The following is a 12,413-nucleotide window of genomic DNA, read 5'->3' on the forward strand; positions in this document are numbered from 1 at the left end:
TTTTTAGAATGCTTCCATTCTGAATTTGCCTGTTTCTTCGTGATGGTGGTGAACTTGTGCCTCCATCTCCTTTATTTCTTATATACTGGTAGTATAGATTCTTGATGAGGTTCAGTGTCCACATTTCTGAAAGTGTACAGTGCAGTGACACTGTGAAATTCATATTGCATCACAGTGGGGAAGGCTCCTTTTAGGTTGTCCCAGTGTTGGAGGTCTAAGCTTGACCACTTGGTAAGCATGGTAACCCCAGATCTCTTCATTATAAGGATACATTTCCCTCTCTTGCAATTATTAAGTAACGTGGGGAGGGGTCATACTTTGGCACTGTGAAAAAAATATGTTGAGGTTATCATAATAACCTTTTATCTAATAATTACAGCATTCATAGATGATCCCTGCATGAACTGGTTATTATATTGAGGATTACAAAAGGGCAATCTTCTGCTGTTATCATTCCGTCTACATTTGTTCCTATAATTTCTCTGTTTTCACATCTAACAATGGATCCATAAATTTAATAATGGAAAACCAATAAATTTAATAAATAAAACTGACATAATGCTATATTTTATACATATATATTTTTTAATGGGTAAAGCCAACACATTTTCTCAAACATTTTTAGCTCCTGAAAATTTCGTAGCCTCTGTAGCACTGTGGATAAAACAGCTCTGATTTGAACTATTTCTGAGAACATGGTCATTATTAAACAGTCCTGGTTGTGTTGTTCGGCTCTGTGAGTGAGTGCGTGCGTCAGCAGGTATGGAAAAAAATTTGTGGTTTGAGAAAAAATACCTGCTCCAAATCCAAGGCCCCAGATGAGAGCATCTGGGGTTGAGGTGGGGGTGAGGTGATATGGGGTGAATGAAGATAACAGACAAGTATATCCTTGTGTTACTTCCTGTGACTCACTATGATTTAAATCAAATCAACAGGCATGTTGTGAGTGTTTATTTTGGGTAAAAGACTGCTAACATTCGTTTTTGCTATTTATAATACTTCCTTAAACTTTAAGAAGGATCAGTCATTCACTTAGTTATTCCCTTATGAAAATTGACTGCATACCTACTATGTGCCAGTCCCAGAGAAGACCCTGTCTCGTCTGGGAAGGGGAGTGTATGCACAGGGGAAGGCCAGCATACATGTCGTTGAAATCTATACTCCTGTCCAGACAAACCCTCTCTTCTTGGGTGATAATTCAACACAGTCTGGCGCAGATACGTTTACTTGCTTATTTGCTTTCTTATGCTAATGGGAGTGGTGTTTTGGTTGTCATTTTCTTTCCCTAGCTGAGCTGTTCTCAGCAGCCTCCAGCAATGAGGACTATTTTAGGGGCTACCTTTCTAACTACTTCTGTCACACTACAATGTACAGTGAATAGTGGTGGTGAACGTTTTTAGTGATGGCTACATTAAAAGCCCAGCCTTCACCACTAGGCAATAGATCCATCCATGTAATGAAATTGTACTTGTATCCCCTAAATCTATAAAAAGAAAAAAGAAAAAAAATTAAAAAAAAAAAGAGCTAGGTAGTGTTAGCTGTAAAACAGGCAAAGGCATGAAGGTGAGAAATCCAAAAACATCTTTAGAGAAGCAGAGAGTGAATTTGACCAGTGCTGCTCCATGCGGGCTATTGTTTTGTTATAAATAAATAAATTATAATTATTAGAGAAGTGAAATTTAAAAAAACAGAAAATTCCAGACAAATGTTTTGTTAGAGTCAGCAGACAAGATTACTCTACCAAATTGTTATAAAAGTCTCTAATGCTTACTTGTAATTTTGTATTTATCTCATCATGGACTGACAGGAAATGTCATGGGTCCTCAGGTCACACTTTGGGTGGCACAGGATGAGACACATTGCCTAGAGTAAGGGGACCGTGAAGGCAGGTAGTCAGAGAAAAAGGTAAGAGTATTGTGCCTATAGGAAAATCTAAAAACTCTTATGAGTTTCATTATTATGTTCTCATGTGGAGCTGGAAGAAAGGTAGAAAGCAAAGGATCAGGGCATCAGGTGAAAACATTAGAAGAACAAAAACTAAAGGAAAACAAGGCAATATACCTGGAAGCTGAAGAGAGAGTAAAATGAGGACATTCTTCTTAACATAGATAGAAAATTCCCATTACCCAAATGTTGTTCTCATTCAGTTCTGTTAGTTAAAGTAGATAAATCTCTATATTTTTCCACCTCTGTTTTCCTATACCTCTTTATGGGTCTGCGTGAGTGTTTATGCACATGTGTGTGTATATATGTGTGTCTATTTCCAGTTTGGTGAGTCAGTATCTTAAGATTCTCACCGTCTCTTTTCAAACTTTTTTTTTTTACCACTTAAAAACTGCACCTTTAGAAAGAAACTTTTGGAAAGAAAGTTTAAATATGCAAGAAGACATGTAATTGGTGAAATTTAACAATCCACCATAGTAATTCATCCAATGCCTAGTGCATAGTAGGCACTCAATAGATGTTAACTATTGAATGAACTCTGCTGAAAGTTGGCACTCACTTTGTATTAATATTTGGCTATTTACAAAGCTTCTCCAAAGCACTGTCTGGTATTGGGAAGGGTCAAATAAACAAAACAATGATAGCATACCAAGACATAGTTTTTTTAAAGTATCATACAGTGAATAAAGTGCAAAAAACAAACAAAAAAATAATGAGATGAGGCAAACAATGAAAAAAAGTTTTTATTCAGAGTTCATGGTCTCTTTTGAAGCAATTCCGTCACTAAAGGTTTTATTTTCCCCTAATTCTTTTTCAGCAGGATTTTTGGCCCTATAGTGATTAAAAGCATGATTTAGGTTCAGAACATCCACATGTGTAGAGCTTGGGCCACATCTCTCTTGATTGCTAGAAATGAGAATATCTAGTCCACAGGGCTACTGAAAAGACAATATAGCATATGTCTCATTGAGCCCAGTGCTAAATAAATGGTAGCTATTATTGCATTGTTATTAATGACAGTGTTTGGCACCTAAAAATCACATCACATGCATTTATTGTCTATTATCAAGCTATTAAAGTAAACCCTGAGTAATTTCCCTGGCTTTGGTTCCTTCTTGTTTGACTTTGTGTACCACATATTCATCAAGCTCATAACTCCTCCTGTATCATTTCCCTCTTGAAAAATTTTCAGTTGCTCATGGAATAAACACCACATTCCCAAGGCTGGTTTTCTAGGACCTCTGCCAATCAAACTGAACTGCTTGCCTTTCTCCAAACTCACTCTGTACAATTTTCCTGCACCCTGATCAGAGCGTCCCTTTCACCCTGACGTTCTTCAGCCCCTGGTTTCCATACTGCCTGCCTCTTCTCTAAATCATCTTTGTTCTTTGATGCCCGGCTCCACATACTCTTCATCGAGGAACATGGCCTAATTCCTAATGATACTGAAGACTGTTGCTTGCTTTTTCAGATTCCTTTTAGTCCTTCATCTGTAGGTATGCTTAAGAGCCCTTAGCTCTTGTAAAGTATATGTTATTGTGATTTGTATAAACTGAGTACACTGGTTTCTATCTCTAGACTCTAGTAGTAGCCAAGTGTTTCTAGGAGTTCCTCTGAAGATCAACAGGAATTTGCAAACACATCTGGTCTGTCACCATGTTTTTTTTGCAAGATGTTCTTCTTCTTCAGTCCTACCTTGACGGGTACCAGGGAGTCCTTTGCTACTTCCACCTGGTGGAAGAACTAGGCTCCGTGGCTTCTGCATCCCCTGACTTCCCACTGTGGCCTTCCCAACACCACCTCTGCCACTGCCAAAACAGGGTGGGATATCTCTGCAAAGTAGGGATGAAGGCTCCTCTGTACCTTGAGTTACACTTGAGCCTCTAGCACCTATGAGGATTCAGCTCTTTCTTCCATACAGCTTTCCCAGCTGCATGGACTCAGTCCAAAGTTCCTGAAGGGTAGGCCAGGAGATGAACTGTCCTGGCAAGTACCATGCTGTACTCCACACCACACCTTCCTCATACAGCTGAGGCTTTGTTACTGATGAAACTTTTGTGGGCCTGCTACTATTCCCATTAGAACCTGTTATTGTCCAACAAGATCCTAAGGGCCACTTAAAAAACAAAACCTCTCTATTACACTAGCTTGCCAGACTTTTCCAGACATGCCTGAACCCCAGCATTAGGTATAATGAAGGCTCTTGCTGAAATCTCCACTCTGTATTACCTCATGTGAGCACAACTGGATTGCAAGCTTCCTTAGGACAGAGCTCATGTCCACTGTGCCTCAAACAGTAAGTCCTCAATAAGATTTTATTGGATAAATGAAAGAGTTAAAATAATAATAATTATAGCTAATACTGAGTACTAGACATGATTTCTAGTGCTTTGTTTTCATGAGTTTTTTTTAATCATTATTAAAAGTCTGTAAGGAGGTACTATTGCTATTTTAATATGTGACCCAGTATCATCCATTTGCTCCTTTAGTTCCATTCTCTACCCTTCTCTATGGCTCTCTGCCCCAGGAGGCTGGCCCACATGAACTACCTCAGTGGGGCTCTTATCCCTCCGGTGTGTGTGGGTTTGGCCACTGGGAGGCAGTGGCAAGAAATCAGAGTGACAGAGGAGAGAAGGATGGAGCTGATCTCTGCCTCGCCCCTTCACTGGATCAGGCTGGGACCCTCTCCTGAAAGTCACAGTTCTTCCCAAGACGGCTTTCTTCTCAGGATCTCTTATGTTCCCTTCCTTTTCCCTTCAGGCTGGGGTGGAGGGGGCGGTGGTAATATCCCACTGTCACCAGACTCAGGGGCCTTCACCATACATGGTGGTCCCTCTACATTTAGACCTCACTGTTGTAAATAATCGATTTGGTAAACCCTTCTCTAATTATGTTATTTTGAGTAAGTCATCCTTATCTCTCTGGGACTCTGAGTGGAAACCATGTTACTAAAGAGGTGATTGAGACTTGCAGAGGTTAAGGAGGTTACTTAAGATCACTATAATAAAAAGATGCTGATAATGGGAATTTGTATTCAAGCCAATGGCTTTAATTACCACATTATGCACACACACAAGAACTGCATTTGAATGCCAGGAGGCAGTGGTACACAGTGGATATGTGCATTGTCATTGCAGTCACAAAGATCTGGGCCCCTAAACTGGCTCTATAACCTAGTTGTAATATAATCTTGAGCAAATTATTCTAGCTCTTTAAGATTCCATTCTTGAATCTGTGAAATAGGGATGCTATCTACCTTAGAATTATTATAAGGTTTAAACTGATGCTAATTTATGTAAAGTGCTAGCATAGTGTCTGGCACATAATGAAGACTTAATAATTTTCATAAAAGCTATTCCTAAGGGGATTATTTGGAGCTATGGGAGAATACAAGAGACGTTTCCTACATGGTACCTTTGGTCAAGATGCTTATAATACTAATAGAAAGAAAATAATCAAATACTAGATGGTTAGAATGGACATTGGTATTGAAGGATTCCAGGGGAAGGGAAGAAACTTGTGGTTCTAAGTAGATAAGTCAGGCTTCATTTGCTATTTCTTCATCTCTCTCTTGCATTTATTTTCTTGCCTTGGTCCTGGCCATCCTGTTGAGTATGCAAACATTCCCCAGGCACTGTGGTCTGAGTCAACAAACAGAAACCAGCAGGCTTCATCACAAACCTTCTTCCTGCCTGTTAATTCTTATGGTGATAACCTTTGCTTTCCATGTGGCCTGCTTAGCTGTTCCAGTGGAATTAGGTTGGTGTAGGCAAGGAGGAGAGAGCCAGGGTGCTTTCTTCAGAACATCCTTGGCTGCACTCTTAAATACAAAGTCTGTCTTTTCGGTGAGGACATTTATGCAGTATTATTAGGTCATTAAATAGGAAATGCCTGATTTCTAATCAAAAGTATAGTTTATTATATCTCAAACAAGAAGCAGTACAATCAATCAAAGTGTGTGCCTAAACTATTGACACAGTTTTGCCATCTTAATGATAGCTTGTTTATGCCAGCAGTGAAGAAGCCTGGAGAGAGACTGGCTATGAAATCGCAAAAGGCATTTTCCACAGCTTGTTGAAAATTGAATATTTTTCCTTGCAAGAAGTGGTCCAGACCCTGGGAGAATTAGTAGTCAGTTGGTGCAAGGTCTGGTGAACACAGTGGATGATGGAGAGTTTCCAAGTCCAGCTGCTGTAGTTTGAGCAGTATTATTTGTGCAACATGTGGTTGAATATTGTCTTGCAAGAGGATTGGCCTGTCTCTGTTGACCAATCTCAGCTGCTTAATGGCAAGCATCCTCATCATTTCTTCCAACTGGTTGCAGTAGACATCTGCTGTAATCGAATGACCAGGCTTTATGAAGCTGTAGTGGATAATACCAGTGCTGGACCACCAAATAGACACCATTAGCTTTTTTTTTTTTTTTTGATGACTATTTGGTTTTGGACTGTGTTTCGGCACTTCATCTTTATCTAACCATTGTGCTGAATGCTTGTGATTGTCAAAAAGAATCCATTTTTTCATCACACATAACAATACTGTGTAGAAATGGTTTGCCTTTATGTCGTCACAGCAAAGAAAGGCAAGCTTTCAGATGATTTCTCTGCTGGTGCGCGTTTAATTCTTGTGGAACCCATCTATCCAGGTTCTTTACCTTGCCAATTTGTTTCAAAGGGTCCAATATTGTTGGACTAGTAACATCAAACCTTGCTGCTAATTCACGCATAGGTTGAGATGGATTCACTTCCAGTATAGTTTTCAGCTCATCATTATCCACGTTGGTCTCAGGTCGCCCATGTGGCTCATTTTCAAGATTAAAATTACCAGAATAGAACTTCTCAAACCATCAATGTACTGTGCGTTCATTAGCCACATCCTTCCTGAACACTTCATTGATACTTTGAGCTGTCTGCGCTGCATTGGTTCCATGACAGAACTCATATTTGAAAATAACACAAATTTTTGACTTATCCATGGTTTCACAAAAATTTCTCTAAAAAAAATTTGAAAGATAATCGCAGGCCAAAATGTGTGTTTGAAAGACTGAGGATGTACCTTCACAATAAAAATGAAACAAGTGTCCAAGTAAAATGTCAGGGATATCAATTGTCAAACTTAGAAATTAAGGAAATTGGACATTTCATACTTAATAACCTAATATATTTCAATAAAAGCTTCGCAACCTCAACTAAAATTGTTTTAAAAATTACCAGTAAGTGAAAAATAAATCTTAACTATGATCTCTACAGAGATATGGGCAATATAAAATAAATAACGAGTTTTTTTATGGGCACAAATATTCTAAATGTGTGTCTAATCTATGGCAAGGCTTGCAAATGTATTTGCATATACTTCCCACCCCCTATCAAAATTAGAGGTGGCCTTAGAATCTCTAAACACAACACTGAAAGCTGCCATCATTCACTAGACTGAAGTTAGTATAAAAGATAAAGCTTGCCTATTACTGTTGTTCTATGGAGATGAGGACCCTACCTTTGTATATCATATCATTGTCCAGTGTTTACTATTGAATATAAAATTAAATAGGACTTATTTATTTTTTAGGTGAATTATTTAATGCTATTGATGATATGTTATTGATAAGCCATGATCTTTACCTAGGAATATAAATTTAGAATATTAGCTGCATTCTGAATTATGATTTTTTAATCTTTATTTATGTTGTCTATGGGGACTGTATCAGTTAGCTTTTGCCATGTAATAAACAACTCCAAAATTGAGTGGTTTAAAACAACAACCATTTTATTTGTTTATGATTCTGTGGGTGAGCAATTTGGGTTCAGCCCTGCTGGGCTGGAGCTCTGTTCCTGATTGTATTGGCTGGGCTCACTGATATGTTTGCAGTTAGCTAGGGGCTGACGATCTCACTCACACGTCTGGTAGTTGGCTGCCTGGTGGCAGGGACAACCAAGGTAACTGGATCATATCTCACTTATCACCCAGCAGGCTGGGCAGGGCTCATTCTTATGGTCACAGTTTTCCCAAGAACAGCATGAGAGGTCAGGTCCGTGATGTATGAGCACTTCTCAAGTCTCAGTTTATGACACGTTTGCTACTGTCGTTGGCCAAAGCAAGTTACACAGGTAATCCCTGAGTCAATATGTCAGAGGATTTCTCAAAGTCATTGACCTGGGAAGGGAATTATTATGGGTACTTTTGCAAATGATCTACCACAGGGACACAGTTTTCAAATGATAATGTATATTAATTAAACTATATTCTTATAGTGACATAATTTTTCAGAAAAGCCTTACTGTAACGTAATAATTCTACTTAGAAACCACATGGAGACATTTGATGTAATTATTTAAATTAAATACTATGATGAAGTATTCTTAATATTATCACTACTACTACTAAATATTTAATTTTCATAATCACCCAATGATAAAGGTACTACTGGTATTCCCATTTTACACATGAGGAGATTGACACTTGAGAAGTTATATATCTTGCTAAATGTCACTGTGGCTGAGGAAATAACATTTGGAGAATTCTAAGGTTATATTAGTTTAATATATATAAGGGGCTTAACAAGGTTGCTTCTATAAAGTGTTCAATGAATATATGAATAATTATAATATTATTACTAACAATTGAGCATGAGAGTTTATTTTCTTTTGTTTTAAAAGTCAGGCCATGTATAGCTATAAAACTAAGAACTTGCTAACATATTAAATTCCCCATTATGGACATCTCTATAATTGGTTCTATATTTTGCATTAACTGGAGCTGATTGCAAATGCAGTGTAAACTCTAATTTCCAGAGAAGTCATATAACTTAGCTCACTACTAAATAATCAAAACTTTTCAAGCACCATCCATTAAGCTATGTCATTAAATCTGAAGCTACATTACCAAAACACTAACTAATTGGCTAACCTCTTTTTATTTCTTCAATGGTTATGAAAGGATGTCTTTATCAAATCTCTGTGGACATCATTTATTATCTATTTTGATTTAAAGTAAAAGGGTTTATTTGGAGGGAGGTTAAGTTCCACATATTGAATATATATCACTTCTACATCAATCACATGTTGAGAAAAGAATAGAACTGGAAATCCTGTTTAAAAAGAATCTTTAAAGGGTATCTTAAGGAAATGCAGGTTTATGCTACACTTGATAACATTCTTCCATTTTCCTGAATGGGGTCCAAGAAAGTATTAAATGCCCATATCTAATCATCGAATGATAAGTTTTATATCAAAGTTCAGTGTGAATCTCATTAATTCTTTGGTTGCTCTGTTCTCTTATAATTAACTTGAAATCTAAGAAAGAATCATAGTATAAGGACTAGAGCCCTCCAGTTTAGTTCTTTAAAGCTCTGTTAGAAAAGAATGGCAGGGAAGTGGGAAACAAGCAGCCCTCCCCAGGGCTCAAACTAGTTTTCTTTTTCAGTGCTGCCTTTGGCTTTATACTTAACTCTATCTCAGTAGTCAGTCCCTTCAGTGTTGCAATATGGCAATGACTTCTCTACCATTCCCATGTGTGGATTGAAAGTAAATGCAGATTAAGATAAGAATTATGGATAAAAATGATTTGAAGTATTTCACATAAGAATTAATTTTGATGATTAACTTTTAGTGTCAGTTTATATAAGTGGGTCTCAACTAGGGGTAATTGTCATTTGGCAATGTCTGGAGATACTTCTGTTTATAACCATTCAGGACAAGGTGTTGCTACTGGCATCTAGTGGGCAGAGGCCAAAGATGTTACTGAACATCCTACAATGCACAGGGAATACCCGCCACGACAGAGAATTAATTATCTGTTCCAAAACGTCAACAGTGCTGAGGTCGATGAAACCCTGATTTTTATAAATGATTGTTGCACTAGTTCTAATTGCTGAAAACATCTAGCCATTAGTATACATGGCTATCTCTTAGAAATGTTTTAGAAAGATTTTTGTGTATGTACAGGCAATTGGATTAGGTTATTTTTAAAATCCATTGAACTGTAAGATCCTAGGGCTTCTCATTTGTTTTACTCTTTTGGAGGGATGCCCTCCTGAAGATGACTAAGGAATTATTGAAAACCAGCAAATATGAAGGCTAATGCTTTTGAAGGGACATCTTAGGATGACACATTGCGTCAGTGAGAGGGCCGATGTTACTGGTCTCCAGAGTAAACTTTGAGAGTAAGAGAAGGGCAAAGGGAAGGATGACTTTTCACCTCTTTCTGGATACTGTTAGTAAAGCTTAGTCATTTTATTCATGATATTTATATATTGAAAAAATCATGGAATTTCAATGATATTTAAATTTTTTTTTTTATGATTTGGTGCCTTGATTGCAGTGATAGTTTCATGGGTATATACATATCTGTCTGAACTCAGATTGCACAGCTTAAATATTAATATGTGCAGTTTATTGTATCTAAATCACACTTCAATAACATTATAAAAATTATAGACAACAGCCCATTCTCACTATAAAATGTTCACTCAATGTATAGCTTGTAAAATGTAACAGTTCTCCCTCACCTCTTCTCACTCCTCCTTGCCTTCCCCAAGGTAACCTTGTTAACAGTCTATTTTCAATTTATATACATATACTCATATTTTACATATATTATGTAAACCTGGTCATGTAAATGAAATCACAACTTTTGTGCCTTTTTTCACTTTTCATTATGTCTTAGAGATCTTACAGGTCTTGAACATATTATTCAGTTGCTTATTTAGGTTATTTTTTTCTCTTTTACAAACAGCAAAAAATTCGTATTAATACATACACGTGAATCATTTTTATTAATGTAATATTAATTTTTAGAAGTCGGACTGCTGAGTAAAAGCAAATATACACTTAAAATTTGGATGGCTACTGCTAAATTGCTTGCTACAAAGGGCTTCAATGACAACTTATAAGCTCATCAATATTTGGGAGGGGCCTTTTATTACAACTTTGACAATAAGGAATATTATCAATCTCTTAAATTTTTCCAATTTGACAGACAAAAATGAATTTTATTAGTCAAAATGAACATGTTTATTTTTGTCATTTTGTATTGGAATTTTGGTATTTTTATTGATTTGTAGGAGCTTTTTGCATATTATGGATACCAACTCTGTTTTATGTATTTATAAAACAGTATCTATTATTAAACATAGAATTATCATATGATCCAGCAATTTTACTTCTGGGTATATACCCAAAAGAAATGAAAGCAGAGACTGGAACAGATATTTGCACACCATTGTTCGTAATTACATTATTACAATAACCAAGAGGTAGAAGCAACCCAGGTATCTATTGACAGATGAATGGATAAACAAAATGTGACATACATACACAATGGAGTACTACTCAGCTTTAAAAAAGAAGAACATTCTGACATATGTTATAACACAGATGAATCTTGAGGACATGTCAGGTGAAATAAATCAGTCACAAAAGGACAAATACTGTTTGATTCCACTTTAAGGTACCTAGAGTAGTCAAATTTATAGAGGTAGAAAGTGGAATGATGATTGCTGGTAGATGGAGTAAGAATGGAATGGAGAGTTATTGTTTAATGGGTTCAGAGTTTCAGTTTGGGAAGATGAAAAATTTCTAGAGATGGATGGTAGTGATGGTTGTAGAACAATTTGAATGTACACCAAGGCCCTGAACTTTACACTTAAAAATTATCAACATGGCAAATTTTATGTTATGTATATTTTACCAAAATTAAAAATGAAAAAGAAAGATATGGATCTTTTCTAAATTGTGTTTTTTTTAATCAATCCTTTTTTTAAATTACTCATCATGTTACTTTAATTACCATAGCGTTATGGTATACTTGATGGTTGGTAGGATGAGACCATAATTTTTGTTGTTTTTAAAATATTTTTAATTATTCTCATATAATATCTGTTTCATATGAATTTTAAAATCAACTCATCCATTTCTATTAATGTTTTTAAAAATATTGTTGAAATTGCTGTGAATTTAGAGATGAATCTATCTGGGGAGGTATATCATAATTATTATCCAGGAAATTTTGATTAATCACATTACTCCTACTTTATAAAGTATATAATAATTAATTTTTACTATTGAAATTATTGTTTATAGAAGGTTTTATAATTTTTACACCTGTAATCTCCCTCCAGTTTTTCTGTAATCTCCTACATACAGTGTTTCATTAATAGCAGCAATTTTAAAACTGCTTATTCACATTCTGTACACTAATAAGCATTCTCTATTATACAGTGTATTAACGGTTTATTACTTTTGTCTTTATTTGGAAAGATGTTTTTAATTTGTATAAAATAAAAATGGAGTTTTTGGTACTTTAAGTAATAGAATAGTGATAATTCAAATGTTATGTTTTGCTTTGCTATTAAACAAGTAAACATATTTGCATTTGCAAGGTTAACTTTGTCAGAGTACTCTATTTCTTTTTTTCTTTTCTTTTTTTTTTTTTTTTTGAGACAGACTCTCACTCTGTTGCCCGGGCTAGAGTGC

The sequence above is a fragment of the Lemur catta genome, chromosome 14 (genome assembly GCF_020740605.2).
Source record: "Lemur catta isolate mLemCat1 chromosome 14, mLemCat1.pri, whole genome shotgun sequence".
NCBI classification, from domain to species: Eukaryota; Metazoa; Chordata; class Mammalia; order Primates; family Lemuridae; genus Lemur; species Lemur catta.